Genomic DNA, 22,697 nt, shown 5'->3' with positions numbered 1-22,697 from the left:
GCAAGCAGCCTTGCAGTATTTAAAGGGGACATAGAAAAAAGATAGGGAAAGACTCTTTACTGGGGAGTGTAGTGAAAAGATGAGGTGTAATGGTTATAAACTAAAAGACAGTAGCTTTAAATTCCTCACTGCGAGAATGGTGAGGCACTGGATGAACAGATTGCCCAGAGAAGATGTGGAGGTTCCATCCCTGAAAATGTTCAAGGCAAGGTTGGGTGGGGCTTATGGCCACCCAGTCCACAGAAGGGAGCTGGAACTAGATAGTCCTTATGATTTTTTTTTTTTTTCAACCCAAGCCATTCTGTTATTCTATGTTCTGTGACTTTAAAAGAGAGGTATTCCAGGAAGCAAATCTGAAATTTGAATTGTCAGAATGATATCAAAACAGTTTACTGATGAAAATTAGTGAACTGGAATTGTTTGGTTCTGATTTACATAAGCAACCCAGAAGAGCTTTCTCTTCATTTTGACAGTTTAAATTGTAGCTTGGAAGAATGCTTCCTTCTGTCTTTTACTACCTGTAATTGAGCCCTTAGAGAAAGAAAACAAAAATCAGACTTGTTACAAAGAGCACAGTTGCAGCAAATGGAATAATCTGTGGCTAATGCTCTCAAGAACATTTCTTTCAGATGTCACGAAGGATAAGAAAATGGATAATCACATACTGATTCCAAGTAGAAGTAGTGATCATTAATAATTAAGACTTGATTTTGTTTTTATCACCTCTTTGTTTTTTAGTTTACTCCATGACTAATTCAGAAAGAATGGAGGGGATTAGGGCAAACAAATGGTTTATGTTCCTCTCTAATTCTATTCTACAGTTTTTTTTCTGCTCCTTTCCTCTTTATAAGCTTTGCTTTACTCTTCAAAAGAAGAGTTTCTGGCTTTCTCATTAACACATCTGATATTTGGAGACAGTCCATTTCACTGGCTGACAAGAAAAAAAAAATTGAAGAGAAACATATATATATATATATATATATACAATATATATATAAGATAGTGATAGGACAAGGGGGAATGGTTTTAAACCGAGACAGGGGAGGTTTAGGTCAGAAATTAGGAGGAAGTTTTTCACACAGAGGGTGGTGACACACTGGAACAGGTTGCCCAGGGTGGTTATGGATGCCCTATCCCTGAAGACATTCAAGGCCAGGCTGGATGTGGCTCTGGGCAGTCTGGTCTGCTGGTTGGCAACCCTGCACATAGCAGGGGGGTTGAAACTAGATGATCATTGTGGTCCTTTTCAACTCAGGCCATTCTACAATTCTATGATTTTTAGAGAACAGAAACATTACTGAAGGGTAGACTTCAGAGTGGTTATTAAAGGGAAATGTATATGAATGAAGGAGTGAGCAGGCAGCGAGGAGTTATTTAGACCTCAAGAGTACTGTGTTGTTTTTTTCTGGGTGATTTCTATCTGTGTGTAGTACGGAGAGTCCATACTTTATACTCTGATGGCTCTGTTTCTTCTCTTCTGCTTTCAGTTGTTTGACAGATTTTGAGAAATGTCAGTAAGGTTAACTTAATGTCTACTGGATGTAGGTTTTGTAGCTAAATACAATTAAATGGAGTAAACCTGCTTGAGTTGATTCTGTAATTCTCATAATTCTAGTGTCATTTTAATCCAACTGGGGTCAATCTAATTCTCTTCCACAAAAGCATCTTGCTTCATCAATTTATAGCATAAAATGAAGGCTTCATTTTTAAATTTTATATCATTTCCATTCTATTAGTCTAATGTGTGATTCACTGCTGAATGCCGCCAAAAAGTGCAGAGTGCTTCATGTGTATTTTTTAAGCAATTAGTGCTAGTGCTGTCTCCTCCGGGAGATATTTTTTCTTTGAAAATTAGCTGCAGACTATGCAGCCCTACAAAACTTATGACTTAGCCCAGTACATCTAGCAGAAGAAAAATAAACAACACAAACCCACCAGCCTACTGCCATGGCTTAAGGCACTGAGGTGTGACATGAACATGATGTAGTTCTGCAAGTTCCTTTTGGATGCAATTTAGAAGTAGTAAAAAGTTAGACTGCTCTGCAGAGCATTATTTTTCAAGAACTTCTGTGAAACTTTGGCAAACAGACTCCTGTCAAGAGAGTATTATCAAAATATTTGTCCTTGTCTTGAGGAGAAGGAATCTTTTTGCCTTAAATTAAGTAATCAAAACAGTCTCTAAAAAGGGAGATGAGGGAAAGTTATTTAAGGATAAGGACAGCATGTCCTTCTAACTGACTTCTCTGACTATAATCCTTGCTTTTATTTGTGGTGTTGAAGTTTCATTAGGAATACATCTGCTCTGAGAGCTAATTCTCTATATCATGTTTAGCTGAATATGGCTTCAAAGAAGACTATTAACAGAAGCTTGTGTGCTCTCTATATAAGTCGCAAGAAAGTCTTTTCTCAAATATCATGAAAAATAGCTGCCTTGAATATTATTTCACAGAATAAAAAATTAGTTACGCTAATTGTAAATTGCAGTCTAAATAGCTAGTCATCAGCTTGCTTGGTATTTTCATATCAAGTTTCTTATGGAACTAATTTCATGTTCGTACGTGAGACTAAGGTACTTTCAGTACTGAGAGCTATGGATAATTTTTATGAATGTTTCCGTGAACTAGAACAGAACAACTTGTCTTAGTTTTTCAAAACTAATCAGTCTTCTAATGTCTCCATTGGTGGTATCTGGACATACAGTCATACCTCAAAGTTTGGGAAGTTTCTATTTGGTCAAACAATTCCTATATAGGCAGAATAATAAGATGAAGATAGATTTGATATCCTCTATATTCTGTAGATGGGTGTTGCTGGCTACTGAGAACACTAAAAGAGGCAAGGCATGGCTTCAAGCATTCAAATGCATTTGATCATGCTGTTAACTGTCAGCATTTTCCTTGGCATAATTTTGTCCTGGGCTACTTAGCAGTCTTTCAGACAGTATCCAGACTCTAGTGTGGGACCATTTGTGCAGGCAGCACAATTGTGGTATTCATATCTTTTAGAAAGGCATAGAGTTTAGATTCACAGATTTGAGCTTTGCGCTGCCAGCTGACCTAAAGACCCCCAGGTGCTTTATTTACCAGTATAGATGTTACCTCTTAGATTGTGGCACTCCTTTTTGGCAATGATATTAACCTTATGTGCTCAGAAATGTCTGAGATTTGCTGACATTTTTTATCCAGGGGAGTTAATCTGTACTCAGATCACTGGTGGTTGAAAACTGTTTTCAAAACAAAAAGGTATTTATGTACTTTGCAGAACAAAGCACAGAACTGCAGTGGAAAATATTCCATTCCAAAGAGGCTTTATTTCATCCTAAAACACGTACATCAGTATTTTACTTTGGATTAAGAATGTGCTTTTCAGGTGACTTTCATTATCATCCGTATTTGCTGCTCTGCAGTTTGCGTTGTAAAGTGGTTTGGAATGCACCAAAGATACATCCAGTGTTGGTAACTAGAACATCAAAATAGGAGTAGACAGAGTAAGACAGAGGCACTGAATATTCACACTGTGTGAATCTCTGGTGTTTTATTACAGATTAACTAAAGCCTGATCCTGTGAACTGCACACCTGTTTGTGGCTGAACCCCCTAGGTGTGTCCTGGAGCATGCCTCCATTAAGGTTAATTCTGTCTAGCACATGTGCCCTGAAGCCATGCCACAATGTAAAGAGCAGTATGATAAATAAGGGGGGGCATCTGGAAAAGACTTGCTTCAAAATGCATACTTCAGTTTTGAAGTAAAATGTAATACGTAGCTGAATTTCTTTTGTTCTGAAAATAAGGCACCTGATTAATTGCAGCTATTAATTAATAAGCTTTCAATCCAAGGTAATGTGTAATAGTAATTCTAAAATAGAAACTTCCCAAAGTGCTAATGATAGAAGTGTTGGGTCCTTGACGAAAAAGCAGTTTTGCCTGGAAGATCTACTTCTCTTGTAATACATTACTAGACTATCTGGAAATAGTCTCAGTAAATCTCATTGTATATTTTCATACTTGAACTGATTAAAAGAGGCAGCCTTTTATTAACTGCTTTTTGTGTCTCTTTTTACCCAGTAGTATATAAATGAGAACGGTATTTGTCTCTTTCTTGACTTTGCCTGCTAAACTTTCCTTAGAATCTCCAAGCTTTAATATCATGCATAGTATTGTAGATTAGGCTGAATGAATAAATGCTGACAGCTCTGTCTCTTAACATTTTATTCCTAATCCTTTCCAATTTTATTATCTTTGAGAAGGTCTGATTTTGAGTATTATTCTCAAATGTGCTCATATGAGATGTATGACAGAATATATTTCCTCAATTTGCAAATTCTCTCAAGGACAGAGCTCCTGCTTCTTGAGTAAGGCAAAACAGACTGCTGAAGAATGTTCCAGTAAGTAGACATGGGTAATCTTCAAGGCATGGAAAACATTTGACTATTTGCTAGGGAAAATGATTTCTCTTAATAATCAGAAGTTATGAAATAAGTTAAAGACTGAAGTGAAATTAGACTTACTCCTTTGAAAAGAATGTGCAGGCTCTTCAAATCTGGTTTAGAGCATCTCTGAATAGGAGATAGCACCTACAATGTAGCTCTGGCAGAAATCATCGTGCTAAGTCACAGAACCACAGAATCACAGAATACCTAGTTGGAAAAGACCTTCAAGATCATCCAGTCCAACCATCCAACCATCACTAGTCGTTCTCACTAAACCATATCCCTCAACACAACATCCAAACGTTCCTTGAATACCTCCAGGGTTGGTGACTCCACCACCTCCCTGGGCAGCCCATTCCAGTGCCTGACCACTCTTTCAGAAAAGTAGTATTTCCTAATGTCCAGCCTAAATCTCCCCTGGTGCAGCTTGAAGCCATTCCCTCTAGTCCTATCACCAGTTACACAGGAGAAGCAGCTGACGCCCAGCTCACTACAACCTCCCTTCAGGTAGTTATAGAGAGCAATGAGGTCTCCTTTGAGCCTCTTCTTCTCCAGACTGAAGAATCCCAGCTTCTTCAGCCACTCCTCATCAGGCCTGTGCTCCAGACCCTGCATCAGCTTTGTTGCCCTTCTTTGAACCCTCTCCAGGGCCTCAATGTCTTTCTTGCAGTGAGGAGCTCGAAACTGGACACAGTACTCGAGATGTGGCCTCGAGATCAGTCAAGCAGGACCTGCCCTTAGTGAACCTATGCTGGCTAGGCCTGATTCCCCCGGCTGTCCCAAACATGTCCTCAAGACATCTGCTCCATAACCTTCCGTGGCACTGAGGTCAGGCTAACAGGCCTGTAGTTCCCCAGATCCTCCTTACAACCCTTCTTGTAGATGGGAGTCACATTGGCAAGTCTCCAGTCTTCTGGGACCTCACCAGTCAACAAGGAGCGCTGATAGATAATGGAAAGTGACTTGGCTATCACCTCCGCCAGTTCCCTCAGCACTCTCGGGTGGATCTCATCTGTCCCCATGGACTTAGGACAGTCCAGCTGGAGTAGCAGGTCTCTGACTGTGTCCTCCTGAAATGGAAGTTTAGTCTGCTCCCCAGCTGAGATTATCAGGTCAGAGAGTGGAGTATCCTGAGGATAACTGGTCTGACCTTTAAGGACAGACGTAAAGAAGGCATTCAGAACCTCTGCCTTTTCCTTATCCTCAGTGGTCACATTCCCAGCCTCATCCAGTAAAGGATGGAGATTCTCCTTAGTCCTCTTCTTACTGTTGATGGATTTGTAAAAGAGTTTCTTGTTCCTTTTTACCCCAGTGACCAGGTTGAGTTCAAGCTGGTTCAAGTCACGGCTTGAACCAATGATGGAGCACCTGGTGGGAAGGCAGGGCTAACCCAGGGGAGCTCAGGTGCAAATGCAATGCAGCTGAATGATCGGAAGGGATGGGGATCCAGGATCCAACCCTTCCCAGACCTCATTTAAGGGTTGGCAGTGGAGGCAAGGGTATCTTGCTGGAGATCCCTGCCTACCTGAGATCTTCCAAGGGTAAATGGATTTTTTTTCCTTTGTTTTGGTGGTTGCTGTATTTAGGTATATCCTTACTTGCTGCAGCCTAGGACTTTGCTACCCTGCTATCATTGCTGTGCTTTCTATTGCATTACAGTAGTGTTAAGGTAGTACCTTTTCTCCCTGAAAAAAGCAGGGTATAAATGTGACTGCATTGTTCTGATTACAGAATTCACAATTATTCTCAATTCTTGTTTCATGCGACTAGGTCTAGCTAATGTCTTGGCTGCCAGTCACTACTCTAATTGTAGTAATAGTGATCTAAGAATATGGCACAATGTTTTGTTTTTTTCTTTACAGAGTAGGAATGTTTCTTGTTTGTGCATCTCCTATGCCTGTTTATAAACATTTCTCACTAGTTCCTCTGCTTTGATATTATACTTTGTCTTATACTTTACACAGCTTTCCTTGCTTGTGTATTCTGGAACATGCTTCTGGTGGGTAAGGTTGCTGCCCCTGCTCCCTTTTCCTGCTGGAGTAGCCCACTCTATCGGTTCCCTGACATCTGGAGCCCAATATTTATCAGTATCAAAGCAAGATTACTAACCTGCATTTCTTTATTTCTTTTTTTTTTTTTTTTTTTTTTTCTTCTGCTTTTAAGGTCTGCTGTTATTTTTCTTTTTTTCTTTTTCTCGTGCAACTCTTGCTCTTTGCAGCAGTTTTCTCTGTATGTGAAGATTGTTAATGTGTCTTCCACAGCATAAGCAGCATCTGTTTCCTGACTGTTTCAATCATGCCTCTATACATCTATGGTTGTTTACAGGACTCTGACTGTGGCCTGGTCAATATGCTAATTTGAGCAGGATCTGTTTAAGCCTATCTCGTGTGGTACCCCTAATTATAATTCCTGGAGCATGAAATACATCATTGACTTATGTTCAGCTTTTGATTTTTTTTTCTCTAATCTTCCAGTTTCTTGTAAAAGAATTCTAATGTTTTTTTAGATGTTTCTTTGTGTTAGAAAGTGGCTTTGTCTTCTTGACACTGTTAGGTTGTTCTTCAGCATCTGTATTTCCAAATCTTTTGAGGAAAAATCCCTATGTATGGTTGCACACAGAATGCTCTTCTGTGTATGATCCCCTCATCCAAGGTATTACTAACACGTTCACAGATGCACGGTATTTTTGTTCAGTTTATATGGGAGGAACAGGATTAATTGTTTTTTACTTTGTGAATTGTGAGGGAGAATCATTCTGCTGGCCAGGTCTTTCTCCAGTTAAACTGTGAAATCTCATTCCTTAGAAATGCACAAACTCCTCTGAACAGCATGTTCCTGAGCAGGTGAAGATATTTTTCATTTGTTCCAGTAGTAAACACAGGGAGACTAAGACCACCTTTCAAAAGTTGCATTGTTTTATTACCCAATATTTTTTCCTCTAGAGGAGAATATTTTTAGAAGAGCGCAGTTCTGGGGATTATGAAATATTCTTTACTATCTCTTTTCTTCTCCAAAGTTTTTTGTTTACTGGATTTACTTTATGTAGGGGGATGAAGTAAGCCTCAATTTTCAAAGTTAATTAAATAAAGATTTGGATATGACATCTATCTTCTTGATGAAGGAGAATTCTGCATCTAAGTGATGAAAGATCTTATTTTCATGCTAGTAAACAAAGAGAATTATATTCTGTTTGCTTAGTTTTGTTTTTTTTTTTTTTTTTTTCTTTGCTACATGAGATTACTTTTGTAATGTTGAATCATGTAATAAGAAGCAGCTAAGGAATAATTGTCATTGTTCTGGTTGGCCTGGCTTATTTCCTGGTCAGTTGCAATAATGTGAGTATTGCCAATTTGGACTCCAAGCCCCGAGTCCTTCAGTTTAAAGCCTACCTCATCAGGATAGCCAGCCTGCTGCCAAAGATTCCTCTTCTTCTTCTACACAGGTAGATTCGACTGAAAGGTAAATATGTTTAGGAGAGCTAGCAGATTTGTAAGCAATAATGTCCATCACACTTCCACAATAAGTAGACTTCTCTGGATAAGAGCGTAGTCGAATGGAGAAATCATGACTAAGCTTCAGTGCAAAAACTTAGCAAAGATGGGCTACAAAGGAAGAATTTGGAATTAACTGAATAGATCTTTGAAAGATCACAGATGTGACTGTTACTTCAGAGATACTGCATCGGATAGATGTATACTTGCTTATCACAGAATTGTAGGGGTTGGAAGGGACCCCCAGAGATCATCGTGTCCAACCCCCCTGCCAAAGCAGGTTCCCTACAGCAGGTCGCACAGATAGGCATCCAGGCAGGTCTTGAACATCTCCAGAGAAGGAGACTCCACCACCTCCCTGGGCAGCCTGTTCCAGTGCTCCGTCACCTCACTGTAAAGAAGTTCTTGCGCACATTTGTGTGGAACTTCCTATGCTGCAGTTTCCGGCCGTTTCCCCTTGTCCTGTCACCCTTCACCATTGAAAAGAGTCCGGCCTCGCCATTCTGCCCCCCACACCTTAGATACTTACAGACCTGGATCAGGTCCCCTCTCAGTCTCCTTTTCTCAAGGCTGAACAGACCCAGTTCACTCAGCCTTTCTTCATAGGAGAGATGCTCCAGGCCCTTCACCATCTTTGTGGCCCTCCACTGGACTCTTTCCAAGAGATCCCTGTCTTTTTTGTACTGGGGAGCACAGAACTGGACGCAGTACTCCAGATGAGGTCTTACCAGGGCAGAGTAGAGGGGGAGGATCACCTCCCTCGACCTGCTGGCCACGCTCTTTTTAATGCACCCCAGGATGCCATTGGCCTTTTTGGCCACAAGGGCACACTGCTGGCTCATGGCCAAGCTGTCGTCCACCTGGACACCCAGGTCCCTCTCCACAGAGCTCCCCTCCAGCAGGGGATATAATTCTATCGCAGGGGATGTAATATAATTCTTATATTAAGAAATAACTAAGAACGTTTTATTTTCTAATACAGGGACTTAACTTTATTTGTATGTTTCAGTGGTATAGAAGAAAGTATTTTCTAGGAGACTTTTGAAAGCAAATTTTATGCTTTTGAGTATATATATTTTTTAATGTGAAATATATGATGCTGTTTTGCAGCAATTAATTTATTAAAACCTTAAAATTGCCAGGATTCAGTAATGAATAAATATTTTTATATTAGAAATTGAAAAAATTTATTGAAGATGTACCATTGGGAATAGGCAGAACTACATTTCAAATGGAAACACAATTTTATGGTTTTACTATTACAGTTTTTAATCACTTAATATGAGATAATTTAAAATAGTAGCTAGGTAGATAATTTAAATGTCATGCTGTTGAAGATTTTCACTTTAACAAAAATACTCAAACAATAAACTTAGAAACTCAACTTGTTTTTATGTCTTGTTTTTTTTTAAAAAAAGTAAACTTGATTCTTTGAGAAAAAATATGTATAATCAAAAAGGTGGAGCAAAACACATAGAAATAATAGAAATGAAAACAAGTAGTGTGAGATTATTTTCAGCTATTTCTTTCTTTTGTAGCTGTGATTGTCTTTGTTATCAAGATACAACTGTATTATTTACCTCAAGCAGTAAAAAACTAAGCAGATCTCTTCTGTGTGAAATGATGAGTAGATATCTGCGTAAATAACATCTGCAGTTACTTCACATTAACAACTAAAGCTTATTTCTTGTCTTATTTTCATCCTTACAAAAATCACCATCCCATGTGGATTGTTGGACTTCTGTAGCAGCAACATTGGATGTCTGTTATTTGTTGGATGCTTTAATTTTGGTGAGGGTTACTGCTACTGATTTTTCTAAAGTCATATTTATCCAGGCTTATAATGCAAGTTAAGAGATTCATTAGCTGCTTATTATTATTATTACTATTTGTATTTTGAGATTTGATTGAAAGCATTTGGAAAATTGTGGAAATCTGTATTTACACTCCCTACTTTATCCCCACTCAGTCAAGCATTTTGTGCTCTTGTTTTAAGATTGTGTTTGTGTGTTATGTTTGTACTTTCTGGTGTCCAACACAGACACATATGTTGTTTCTGCATCCTAGGAAGTTGGATCAACTCCTTTCCCAGAGTGGTGGAGGCTTGTTTACTGCTAGCACTTTCTGAACTATATTAAAAGCCAATTTTAGAGTCACTTTCTAGATTCTGTATTTATATCAACTCTAGCATTTCAAAATGTTAAGAGTTCCAGGAGTGTCTTATTTTGCAATAATGCAAACACTTTCAGGTAGGACGTCAAAGCAAGTTGTTTCTGTTTATATATATACATATATATATACATATATATACATATATATATATATATATATATATTTTAGTTTATCAAATAAGTTTCTTTTGGTTCATTAATGTTCTGCAGACAATGCCACAAATCTTTTTTTACTTCTTTCTTCTGCAAAGTAATTTATAGCAACTGGATTATTGAATTACTATAATAGTTATCAAGAATTGAAGTAATACATATAGACAGAGTAATTTCATGCTTTTCAGATGAGATTATATTACATTTAGAATAGGTCAAAAATAACTCTTATGACTTCACCAATTTTAATTAACTTTATATCTAAGAAGAAGAAAAAAACCTTGCTAAGTTGTCAATCTTTGCAACTTTAGTTGCTATTTCACTGCTAGCAGTTTTCTATTGGAAAGATACTATCTTTTAAATTTTTTTTTACATATTTTCTTTTCAAAATTTCTTCAAAATGCCACTACATCAAACTGAGCTGTCCTTGACACTGCAGTGGGTGATATGCTGGACTGAGTTTGCTTGTTTGCTAACCTGCCAGTTGCTTTTGCATTTGCGGGAGGACGGTTACTGAAGCTTCAATGCAGGTATCTTCATATTTTGTTTCTGAAAACCATTTAATGTGAGGCTTGAGATCTCTGAAATAACATTGATGAGTTTTAGGGTTAAACACCAGGCCCTCCTAAACAATGGAAACTTGCTCAAAGGCAGTGCTTTCAAAGTACCCAGTGCAGTGCTTCTCACTGCTTTCATAGTCTTGTCCACAGTTAGACCACTCGCTAATTTATTTCCTTCTAAATTAACACATGCATGCTACTAATATCAATGTTTTCATAGTTTTATTTATTTAAATAATATTAATTTATTATAAATAATATTCATTTATTTAAAGTTCTAGCTTTGAGTAATTATAGATTTTTTTGTATTGCCTATTTAAGCTGCTGAAGCATGTAGGGAGTCTCTTCCTAGCCTGGCCTAAGTCTGCCGAGGAGCCAATTTTAAGCATGATGTGGCTCTACTGGATGCATTTTGCTCGTAGAGGTTTGCCTAATTATGTTGAAGTAGTTTAGTTTTCACAACTTGTAAGTCATAAACGGAACTTGCTTTAAAGTTCTCCTGTCTTCAGAACCAGAAGTGGTGCATTTTGGTGGCAGGAGCTGAGCCACGGCTTCCCTGCCTAGCCTTCCTGGGGCCTGTGCCCAGGAGCCTCATTTCAGTCCAGGCCCAAACCCTTCCAGAGCCATTTTGTTTCCAGTTGGTGCCAGCTTTCCTGAAGAGGTGCCCTTTGGGTTTTAATTTGTTGGCTAGAATCCATGCTCGGTGTTTGGTGGCCCATCACCAAGTTGCCAGCTCACCTGCACTTGGCGAGCACTCTGACCCCAATGCTGCTGCTGCCCAGCATCAAGATCCTGCTGCATAGGACGTAAATGTGCCAGCTGGCCAGCTGCTGCTTTAGTACGTGCCTAAGGCTGCGTTCATTCCTGTGCCAGCTGGTGTTTTTTCCTCAGATAAAGTATAGAGTGGGATAAAGGGCAAGTAAGCAGCATTGATTTTGTTTGTTTGTATAGAAAATATATACAAGAAGTACAACTGAAGTGACGTTATTTTTGCTCTGAATGACATTATATTCTCTGAAGTTATCAATTTTAAAACAGTAGGAAATAATACAAGGGTTATAATGAAAAGCTATATTAAATACGCTGCCCATCTAGTCTTTGAGGAAGCTGTTTAGAACAGCATTTATCTTGTTCATTATTGCTGATTAAAGAAAATAATTCAGATTGTCATAATAAGCAATTTTGGTAATCTAATTAAACCATTTGAGTTCTGGAATGTGTTTCTCCTGAAATTTATGGACAACTCGTTACTAGTTTGGCAAGACAGATTTACTACTTCTGGCTTCTCTGATGGGTATTGTGTTTTAAGCAGTAATGACTGTAACTTCATTTGGCAGATTGTTTAATGATGTGGTTACTATAATCTTTTTCTCTGGTAGGAATGTTAATGTTTTAGTACTGCAGATTGTAGTGTTTCCCCTTCCAGTACCTAAAGGGAGCCTACAAACAGGAGGGGAATCATAGAATCATAGAATCACCAAGGTTGGAAAAGACCTAAAAGATCATCCAGTCCAACCATTCACCTATTCCCAATAGCTCCCACTAAATAGAATCATAGAATCACCAATCAGTTCTTAGAAAGGGTAAATAACTGCAGGACAAGGGGAAATGGTGTTGAGGGAGGCAAGATTTAGATTGGATGTCAAGAGGAAGTTCTTTACAGAGAGAGTGGTGAGGTGCTGGAACAGGCTGCCCAGAGAGGTTGTGGATGCCCCATCCCTGGAGGTGTTCAAGGCCAGACTGGATGGGGCCCTGGGCAGCCTGGTCTAGTATGAAATGTGGAGGTTGGTGGCGCTGCATATGGCAGGGGGGTTGGAGATTCATGATCCTTGAGGTCCCTTCCAACCCTGGTCAATCTATGATTGTATTGTTCTGTCATTAAGGACAAGGAAGTTAATTGTTTCTGATTCTCTTCTGAAAGTTTAACGGGACATTGTAAAATAGTTGTCGACTCTGCCATCATAATTTTCAGTGTGCCTGTGCTGTCCAGTAAATGATCTGTCAAAATGGCAATGGTTGGAGATAAGGAGTCAAATGAGGAGTATTTTGTCTCTGTGTTTCTATACAGTTTCTATATAGCAAATCATCTGAATTTTGGAAGAAGCTTGACCAAAACCCAGAAGAAAGCAGTCTGTAGTTTTATTTCATTCAAATAATGTCTACTTATTGAAATTTGAAGATAATACAGTATATTTTAAGATTTTCAAGATGTTTCTATAGGCAGTAACACTTTAAATTGAAAATTCACAATTTAGTCACAAAACAGGTTGGAAGATGGCAAATGTGTATGGGAAGAGTGGAGCTCGTGTTCGTCTTCTGTGGGAGCCCAAAGGCAGCGTCAAAACTGACATCATTGCTATAACATGTAATCTTACTGTTTTTATCAGGGAATTCATTCTGAAACCTAGTAATGCCAGTGACAATGTCAGATTACTAACTGCCATCACACTGAGACGATCAGAGTCTACATCTCATCCCTGGATGCTCTTTTCAGACTCTTTTTTTTTAAAGACTGCCTTCTGATTCAGAGAGCATTCACATTTGAGCTGTGCAGGCAGGGGTTCTCTTGCACCACACAAGGTGTGCTACAGAATTATTAACTCTTGAGTTACAGCTGCCTGGTCTGACTATCAACAAGCAGTGCAGGAAGAAGCTGTACTGGTGAATTCAGGAAGTTATGTGTCCCTATTCACAAGACAGTAAAATAATTATTTTACTCAGTATGAAGAAACAGTGCAGTTCCTCATTTTAAAGTTAATTATATTTTGAAATCAGTTGTGTAGATATGAATAATATTTCCTGTAACTGATAATCCAGCTTTATTTTATGCTGAGTATGCAAACTTCTCATAACCTCTTCTGATCAACGACAGCTGAAAACTCAACTGAAATATTTTTGTCTTCTTCTTGACAGACTCATAAGACTTTAACACTAAAATAAAGAGAAGAATTTAGGAAACTAGATAAAGATGAGGAAAACTTGAAGCTACTCATCAGCACTTTTGCACTAAGTGACAGATAAGAAAGTGATTGTCTCTTTTTTTTTTTTTTTTTTTTTTGTAAGGCAAACTCTTTGGAAACATGCCTTTGCAGTCATGGTGTGATTAAAAGCTGAAGACTGCAGCCAGTGCTGAGTATGTAAGGCTCCCATAGCATAAATGAGTGTCAACTGGTGGCTGTGTGCTGACACTAAATTGAGGATTTCAGGATTACTGTCCTACATGTTGTACGTAAAAGGGATTAAACAGCAAGGAATATGGTTAAGGAGGTGCAGGTAAAATGCAATAAAATACATGAGAGAGATCCTGTGGTACACATCCAGTGAAGGAGATTAAATACTAGTGGAGCATTCTTAGCTGGGTGTTTGTGTAGACCCTACCCTCCTCTCTTCCAAACTTGTAACTTGCAGCATCATAGGATCCTATTCAGCCATACCAGGCAGTAGAATCTGTTTCTTTGCTTGCTAACTTGGCTGACCTTTTATTCAGTTTTTGATGCTACAAGAGGGTTAGCAACTCTGAAATAAGGGATAATCTATCATATCATGATATTTTTCTTCTCTTTTATTTTGTGCAATGCCAAGGGATAGGGTTGGAGGTTCCTGCAGGTTGAAGTTTCTGGTTATGTAACAAAGTTCTCAAATATGACAACAATTAGATTTCTAGCATTTTGTCAAATATGTTAAAGTCAGGGTGCTTCCAGTTCAGACAGTATGGTCTCATATGTTTTTTGTCTGTATGGGAACTGCTGAATCATGGCCTGAACCTCTGATTGACCACCTGAGGCAAGCAATGAGTCAGCCATGGGAACACAGGTGAAGGTAATTCACCTGTGCTTTCAGAAGGGCTGAAGTCTGGCTCTGCCTCTCTTACATCCCATTTAAGTGCTGACTGCCACTGAGGAAGGATCTCTTCCTGGAGATCGCTTCTTGTGGACTTTATTGTGAGCCTGTGTTATCTTTCCATCACGATAATCCTGCTTAGACTAATCTCTGTGTGCTAATTCATTTTATACCTCTGTGCACTTATTGATTGTACACTGTATCATATTGAAGGAATTTGTACCAGTTTGGCTATGTATGTACTCCACCTATACTTTGCATATTGTCATTGCCTTATGGTGAGGCTTGCCTGTTAAGTTGAATTAGAAACTTAAACTACAGAAGCAAAGACAGCTTACAGCTTAGAGGCTCAGTACAGTACAGGTCAGCTAGACTTTTACTTGAAAATTGTGGTGGTCTGGGTCTTATGTGAGATGAGATATGGGTGTTAATATTACAGATAAGTGTTTTTCCTTAGTCCATCGTTTGCCTGCTGCTGTACAAGCTAGCTCTTTACCTTTGCTTTTATTGTTCATATCCATCTCTGTCACAAAATCTCTAACATCTAATTTCTTTTCTTTAAACTGTATAGCTAGAAGAAGGGCTCATCTCAGCCTTTATCTTATCATCTGATAGAGATTGGTAGTGAGGTGGGAGTTGCATAAATTATTAGCATCTCACCAAAACCAACCAAACAGAAAAATACATGAAGAAATAAATATAGCCAAGCCAGAAGAAAATATTATCTTTTGTGGGGTGTATCCTGTTGTCCCCATTTTGTTCAGCCTTGATTGGATGAGGCTAGCATTCTTACCACTAATGAAAACACTCTGCTACCTGTCTTAGCAGTGCTCTGGTCTTTGTTGCTGCACTATGAATGTATTGCACCTACTGGCACGTTTTCTCACTCCCTCGGTTGATATCTGAGCATTGTTAGCCCTCTCAAGCTCTATAGTTGGTGCCTGCTTGCTCCAGGTGCTATATAAGCACAGCAGGATGCCAAGCGACTTTCTGACAAAGTGTCTGTATATTGTTTCCCATTCACAGAAGCCCTTATTTTTTGGCTAACTGTAGAAACCAATTTTTCCTTGCAAACATAGTCAAAGTGTATGTTTGCATCTAAATGCCTTTTTGCAGTAGGTGCAATGAGGTTATCTATTTTTCAGGAAGATATGTGCTTCCAGACAGTAAGGAAAACCGCTGGCTCAGGCTTCACCTCCATTAACAAAAGTTCAGCCCCTTTCCTTGGAAAAATCCTCCATCGAGCCATAGTTTTAACTTTTTTTTTTTTTTTTTTTTTTTTTTTTAATATCAGGACTGAAGTGCTGAAGCTTTCTGACCTCTGAAGGTACCCTTACCTCATATGGGTGTGACAGCCAGAAAGGGGCTGCACCAGAGGGTGGTGGGCATGGAGCAGACTGCCCAGGGCAGTGAGCACGGCCCTGACATGCTGCAGCTCAGGGAGTGTTGGGGCACCGCTTTCAGACATAGGGTTTCAGTTTGGGTGGTACACTGTGGAGTCAGGGGTTGGACTTGATGATCCTGGTTGGTCCCTTCTGACTTGGGTTATTCTGTAACTCTGCACTGTCAGCTCAGTGAATGTGTGTCTATCTACCTGTCCTCTTGAAATGACCTTCCTCAGCTTTTCTGTTTGAGCTTTTAGGTGTATCTGATGTTCAGTTTGCCAGTGTCTGACGAAGTCTAATTTACTTCCTTTTTTCTTTTGATAAAGAGTGATCTTTGTGGTCCCCTCAGTGTGAAAGTTGAGTCATGTCAATACACTGAGTTAGCCTCACCTTTTATTAAGATTATTTGCAGACTTAATCATAGCATCTTTGCAAATTCAGGAGTCTGTGTGCTTTTTTTGAGTGTGCACTGTGTATTTAAATAGAGGAGTGCATCTGTTACAACTAATGGTGTCATTTTGAACCAAGAGTATTAAGTGATGTTATAGAAATCTTGTACTTGTGTACTTCTCATCTTTTTTAATACCAGTTTTATCTGTTTTAATCATTTAAAAAGGTATGTCTATATATATGTTTATGTTGTGTTGGGGTTCTGGGGGTGCTGGGATAATTATGGAAATGAAAGTGGAGAGAGGTGAAGCAATCTGCTTTCTATTAAAAATAACATAGAGAAATTACTGTGATGCATAGTAAATAATCTAAGGCTTATATTTTACTTGTCATTTAAGTTGGAATATAGTGCAGCTAGGAATGCTGCTGTTCTTTTAGCTGTGATGAAAGTTCTGAAATCAAGCTCTTATGTGAGTAGTTGCATACTGTCTCTACTGTATACTGCATTTTGTTGACTTCAGTAAGAATTGAAATTGCTTCTCTTTGAGTATGTTACCAAATGAGGTCTTTCAGAATTTTACAAAAAAAAAACACCTCAAAAAAAAAATCAAACCTACAACATTTTTCAGGATAAATGTTTCATAGGATTTATGTCTCTACAAAAATGGCATATTCTCGGGAATAATCAGTTAGCCGGTGTCATCTTAAAATGCCTGATTCATTTGAAATGTAAGTCTCTCATTTTGAGTTTTAATTCAGATTACTTGCAGGTTTGAGGATATATGTTTGAGTCTCTCATTTAAGGTTTTAGAGATCAAAGAGTTGCTGTCTAGCTTCAAAGTGTTTTGCTGAAACCCTACGTAAACAATTAGAGCTGACTCTCAGGAGCAAGACTTCTTAATATATGTACAACATAGTAGTTAGCATTTGTACAATTAGAGATATCGTAAGGGATGATTGCAGTCTTGCATTGTATAATTATTTGGAGCATAGTTGTAAGTCTTACTAACACAATTAGGTAAAAACTACTGGAAGAGATAAAGGTTAATTTGTCAAAATATTTTCTTAGGAATGCAGCCAAGAAACTGAACCAAGATATAACTTTTTCCTGTTTATTTTCCTAATGAGTCGCTAGGCGATTGCATATTCTGTGGACTATCTGAAAGAAGCAGGGCTTTTCATTTAAAAACAAACAAACAAACAAAAAAAACTGTTTTCCTAGAACTCTTTTCATTTCATAACACGCATAGTTGGATTTGATTTGATTAAATAGTTTAAATGTATATCTGTAGGTGAACATAGTTATTCATGTCATGGAATAGGGATGGTCTGACACACAATGTTTGATGGGTGGATTGAGACAAAATAACTGGTCACCACCCACGAGATCAGGCTGCCCAGGGCCTTATCCAATATGGCCTTAATGCTTCTGTTTTGCTGCCAGATATTCCTGTTACTTGTGTTACCGATGAAGCCCTGACAAAACTGATCTGATCTCATAACTAACGTTGCTTGGTCTAGGAGTTTGGGTGAGATCCCTTTTACTGAGATCCCTTCTAAACTGAGTTTTTTGCACTTCCTGTGAATCTCATGGAAGCGTATAATGATGTCGGCAGACTTAGATTAATGTTGTGGCAGTGACTAGAATGATGCATTATCTGTTTATTGTAGATAATAATGTACAGTTTAAATCAACTTTATTCCAACAGCAAATATCTACTGTCTGGAAAAATGGAAATAATTGAAGATTTGATTCAAGAGGGTTAAGGTTCCCAAAATATTATAGCTGCCTGTAACCTATGAGGCTTTTGTTTGTGTTCTGCAAAAATACTTAGTAATGATTTTTAAACAGAGGGAAAATATTAGCCTATGCAGCATTCTACAAATGCTAGAAACCAAGTTTTTGTGGCCCTTTCCATACTGTCAATCAAGATATGGAGAACTTGACAGTTAAATGCACAACTCTCATAGTCTCTCTCCTGAATCCTTAAAAATGATGCCAACGACTACCAATCAACACGGCAGCAGAGTGGCATTTCTGTGTTATTTGTCTAGGCCCTGTGGCTCTTAAATTGTTCTGGGTGTTAAGAAAGGAGGTACCGAATGTGTTGCATTTCTCATATCCTTGGGATTCTGTGGTAAAGGTACATCATGTAATGTTAGCATAGAAATGTAATGTCAGCATAGGAAGTTCTGCACAAATGTGCGCAAGAACTTCTTTACAGTGAGGTGACGGAGCACTGGAACAGGCTGCCCAGGGAGGTGGTGGAGTCTCCTTCTCTGGAGATGTTCAAGACCTGCCTGGATGCCTACCTGTGCGACCTGCTGTAGGGAACCTGCTTTGGCAGGGGGGTTGGACTCGATGATCTCTGGAGGTCCCTTCCAACCCCTACAATTCTGTGATTCTGTTTTTCTCTGTGATTCTGTGTCTGTCTGAAATCCTGAAATAAGTGTGATTTCATGTTACTTTGAGAAAACACTGTGAATATATGTATACAGGTAGTTCATATTGCTGCTCCAAGAAACAATTTTTTTGTGATGCTGTCGTGTCATGAAATTATCGCTATTCAAAAATGGACAGGATGGATCCCAGAAAGTGTTTGGTTTTACTGCAAATTATGTGCTGTGAGAAGGCCTGCCAATAACTTGACTTCAGTGTGTTTAGGCAGAAACACTTACTGCCTTGTTGGCACAGAGCTAGCACAGTGGAGTGCCAGACTTGCTGAGCTTCACTATACATCAGGGAGAAGCAGCAAGCAAGAATGGTAGGCTGCACAAGGAGCTAGAGCCCTGGAAACAGCCTGGTCCATGTTTCCAGCCATGAGCTAGGAAAACGGACGCTTTCCATAATGGGGAATAAAATGGGAATAATAGGTGTAGGCTATATAGGTATATGCACTGTTGAATTCATAATGTGGTGTTAGCTCATGAGTTCAGGCAGTACTTCATTTGATTTCTCAGGGGCAGACATAATTGCTTCAAGTTCAAGAAGTATAAAACAGATTGGTAGGAAAGTTTGATGCCTATTTTATGTGAGAAAGCTCAATGTCCGTTGTGCTCTGTGAGACAGCACAAGGGAAGTTGTCACAGATCTGGAGAGAATATTTTCTTTAAACCGTAAAGATCAACACTGTAGAAGTGTGTTCCTCACAATAAGTGCAAATAATATGAATACCCAGCTAATAAGCACTGAAGCACCTACTTGTGAAAAACAATTGTTGATGTTTTTTCTTTTATTTGTATTTCTTCAAGCCACTGTGTGTATTTAGAAACAGGATTTCTACTGTATGTAGATTACAGGTTAAGGTGCGGTCAATGACACAGTTCTGATAGCTAAAGCTTTTATATGTAAAATACAGTGCAGCCAGCTTGAAACAAAACTTCAAACAGGAAGGAGTGTGCACAGTCGCATCAATGCCTTCTGAAGAGAAACTCATACATCATTTTTTCATGTAACCATGTTGCTAAATCAATTAGTTACACTCCTGAATTCTCACTTTTTTTTTTCTATCTCAGTTACAATCTTAGAATCATTAAGATTGGGATAAGACCCCAAGGATCATCTAGTTCAACCATCAACACATCATAACTATGCCCACTAACCCATGTCCTTAGGTGCCATTTCTGCACATTTTTTGAATACCTTCAGGGGCAGTGACTGTACCACCTCCCTGGGCAGCCTATTCCAATATCTCACCACTCTTTCTTAGAAGAAATTTCTCCTAATACCCAACCTGAACTTCCCTTGAAAGTTACTTCATTGAGCCTATTTTTTTCCTCTCATCAGAGGTAAATTTGAACATGGGGACTTGAGCTGAACCACTTGTGTTTTTTTTTTTCTACTTTTGAAATTTGCGAATAGCTCTGAGTTATCTATGTCTGTGCCAATGCTTGCTTGGAATTTGCTTGTGGTAGGTCATTTTGGAGCAAAGCAGGAAATCCTTATGTCTGACTTTTCAGCAGATATAGTGCTTGTTATTGTTGGGTTTTTTTTTTTTTTTTCCCCCTTCATATATCTACACAGCAAGCAATTAGTACTTTGTTTCACAAACCTATTGTCTGTAATGCTTTCAGGAGTGTAAAATAATCAGACTTTGTGATGGGGTTTGTGAAGTACCTTTCACGAGTTGTTGCTGACGTATGTTTCTGCTTTCTTTACATATTTAGAAAGACAGTATCTTTCTTACACTTTTCTTTCTCTTTAGTCCTTTTAATCTGACTTTTTTTATTAGTGAACTGTCTTTCTGATGTTGCATAGACACTGAAATAACTGAGTGTTCCAGGTATGAAAGTCTTAATCGGCTTAATATAGAAAAATTTAAATTAATTTTTGATGGGTCAGTATGACTTTTCCAAGAAGATGAAACATGAATGCTTCCATTTCTGTAATGCTTTAGTATTGTGGCTGTCGCTCAGGCTTTTCTTGCTAATCCAATGAAAGACTAATGTGTTGTGATTAAGTACAATACTTCTGGCAATCCTTTAAGGCCGTATTATGACTACAAGTAAATTAGGTATGAAAATATTCTGTTTTATTTTAATACATAAACCATTCTGTTTTATTTAGAAACAAATACCCAAATCTCTGTAGTAAAGAATGCTTTAAAGGGACTTTCTTTTATATTTAAATTACTTTTTGAAAATGAACATCAGAATGCTTTTTTTGTAGAACAGAACAATATCATCATAGTGAAACTCGATGCTTAGTTTAATATGCATCTGAAAGACTTATCGGTTATTCTCTAGGTGCTTCTAGCTTCTAATAAACAGCATTTTAGTTTTGTTTAACAGTGGAAAAATAGTAAAATAGACATTGTATAGGATCTGTATATTCATGCTATTACTGTTTTTCATAAAGAAGTATTTTGGCATAATTTACTTTTGACTAAATAGGCTGTTAAAAAGCTATTGCCTAATTTATTACTATTCTATCACCACAGTTTTTGCAGAGGTGGAAGGAAGGCGGAGTGCATGAGATCATTCTCAGTTCCTAATTGGCAATATATACTGGATCACTACTCAAGAGCAAAAAAGGAAAACAAACACCAAAATACCAAACCGTACTGAGAATTAATGTGTTACAAAGAAAGGCTGATGCATCTGTGAGTTGCTGCCTGGGAGAGGTCTTATTTTCACTCAGTAGTAATGTGATAATATGTTCTGTTCATCCCTATTATATTAGCACAGCAGTGGCACAGTGCTGCAAAATTAGTATTCTCACTTCCCCATAATCACTTTAAAGAGTTTGGTTTGTTGTATTTCAGGCTTCCATACAGAAGTATTCAACACAAGTCCAAAAGTCTTGTTTTATTCTCTGGTGACCATTTTCCAGAGAATTTCCTTACCTGCCTTACAACATGTTCTAAATGTCACAAGAATAGCTTCTCATATTTTTGAGGTAGAAACCTGTGCTTTTATGTTTCTTTAGCAGGCTTTCTATATCAAATGTGTTTTTGTTAGATCCAAGGAATAAATTCTGGAAAGCTTTTATGCAAGATTTCATAAACTAAAGTTTTCTCCAAAGAAATTTTTTATAAGATCCGTATGTATTAGGAGAATGGCATGACATACAGGTCTGTTCTGTTGCTTCTTATCAGTTCTGCTCCTGTTCCTTTCTGGAAAGGAGTTCAATTGTTAGCTTTGGAATGACTTTTTTCAATTTTTCTTTCTTTACCAGCAAGGGCAGCTCTTGTGTTAAGTCACATCAAACTTCATGAAAATACTAAAACTTAATCTGGAAGTAAAGGTGTGGAGGCTTTTTTGTTTGTTCTACATGACATGTGTGAATTTGAAAATGGTTTCTCTAACTGAAGAGGCCTCCATAAAACCAACAGTTCATCATTACACATTCCTTGTTAAAATCTTTGACTTCATCAAGATCTCTAAATATAATATGCTTTTAAATAGATTTACTATACTTGATAATATAGTATCTACCTTTTTTTGGTTCAGTAGATGCTAGCAGACAAATTTGAACACAAGTGCTGGGCTACTTGATATCTAGAACGCTTGCAATCAGGACATAAATCCTCTGACAGTCGAGAAATATTTTTTGATGTGTGTATGCAGTTCTTGGGATAGTTAATATGAAACTATGCAGCCAAAACTTGATAATTTTTGTGAGTCCCTTCCAATTTGGGTTAGCCTCACTGTTTTTTCTTATATTTTACTGAGCTAATATGTTCAATGTGCAGTCAAGCCACAGATTTTCTCAAATTTTATTTAAAGTTTTACACTGTACAATGGCAATTTAGCGTATTTAAAATTATGCAAGAAGTA

The 22,697-nt window shown here is 38.1% G+C and overlaps 1 long non-coding RNA gene across 4 annotated transcripts in view; it reads left to right on the top strand.

Annotated features, from left to right (window-relative positions):
* Window positions 1-5,941: 5,941 nt before the first annotated feature.
* LOC125689484 (uncharacterized) overlaps window positions 5,942-22,697 on the top strand; it is a 34,755-nt gene continuing 17,999 nt past the window's right edge. Inside the window, exons 1-2 of one of the 4 annotated variants that reach the window (XR_007375298.1) lie at window positions 14,725-14,744; window positions 15,938-15,970. This is a non-coding gene — a long non-coding RNA (uncharacterized LOC125689484). Of the gene's footprint in view, window positions 5,970-14,717; window positions 14,745-14,887; window positions 15,007-15,937; window positions 15,971-22,697 lie in introns of those variants that run through there. The other 3 variants (XR_007375299.1, XR_007375300.1, XR_007375297.1) reach the window with 3 other exon arrangements.

The sequence above is a fragment of the Lagopus muta genome, chromosome 2 (genome assembly GCF_023343835.1).
Source record: "Lagopus muta isolate bLagMut1 chromosome 2, bLagMut1 primary, whole genome shotgun sequence".
Classification (NCBI taxonomy): Eukaryota; Metazoa; Chordata; class Aves; order Galliformes; family Phasianidae; genus Lagopus; species Lagopus muta.
This window is presented reverse-complemented; position numbering and strand designations above follow the sequence as displayed.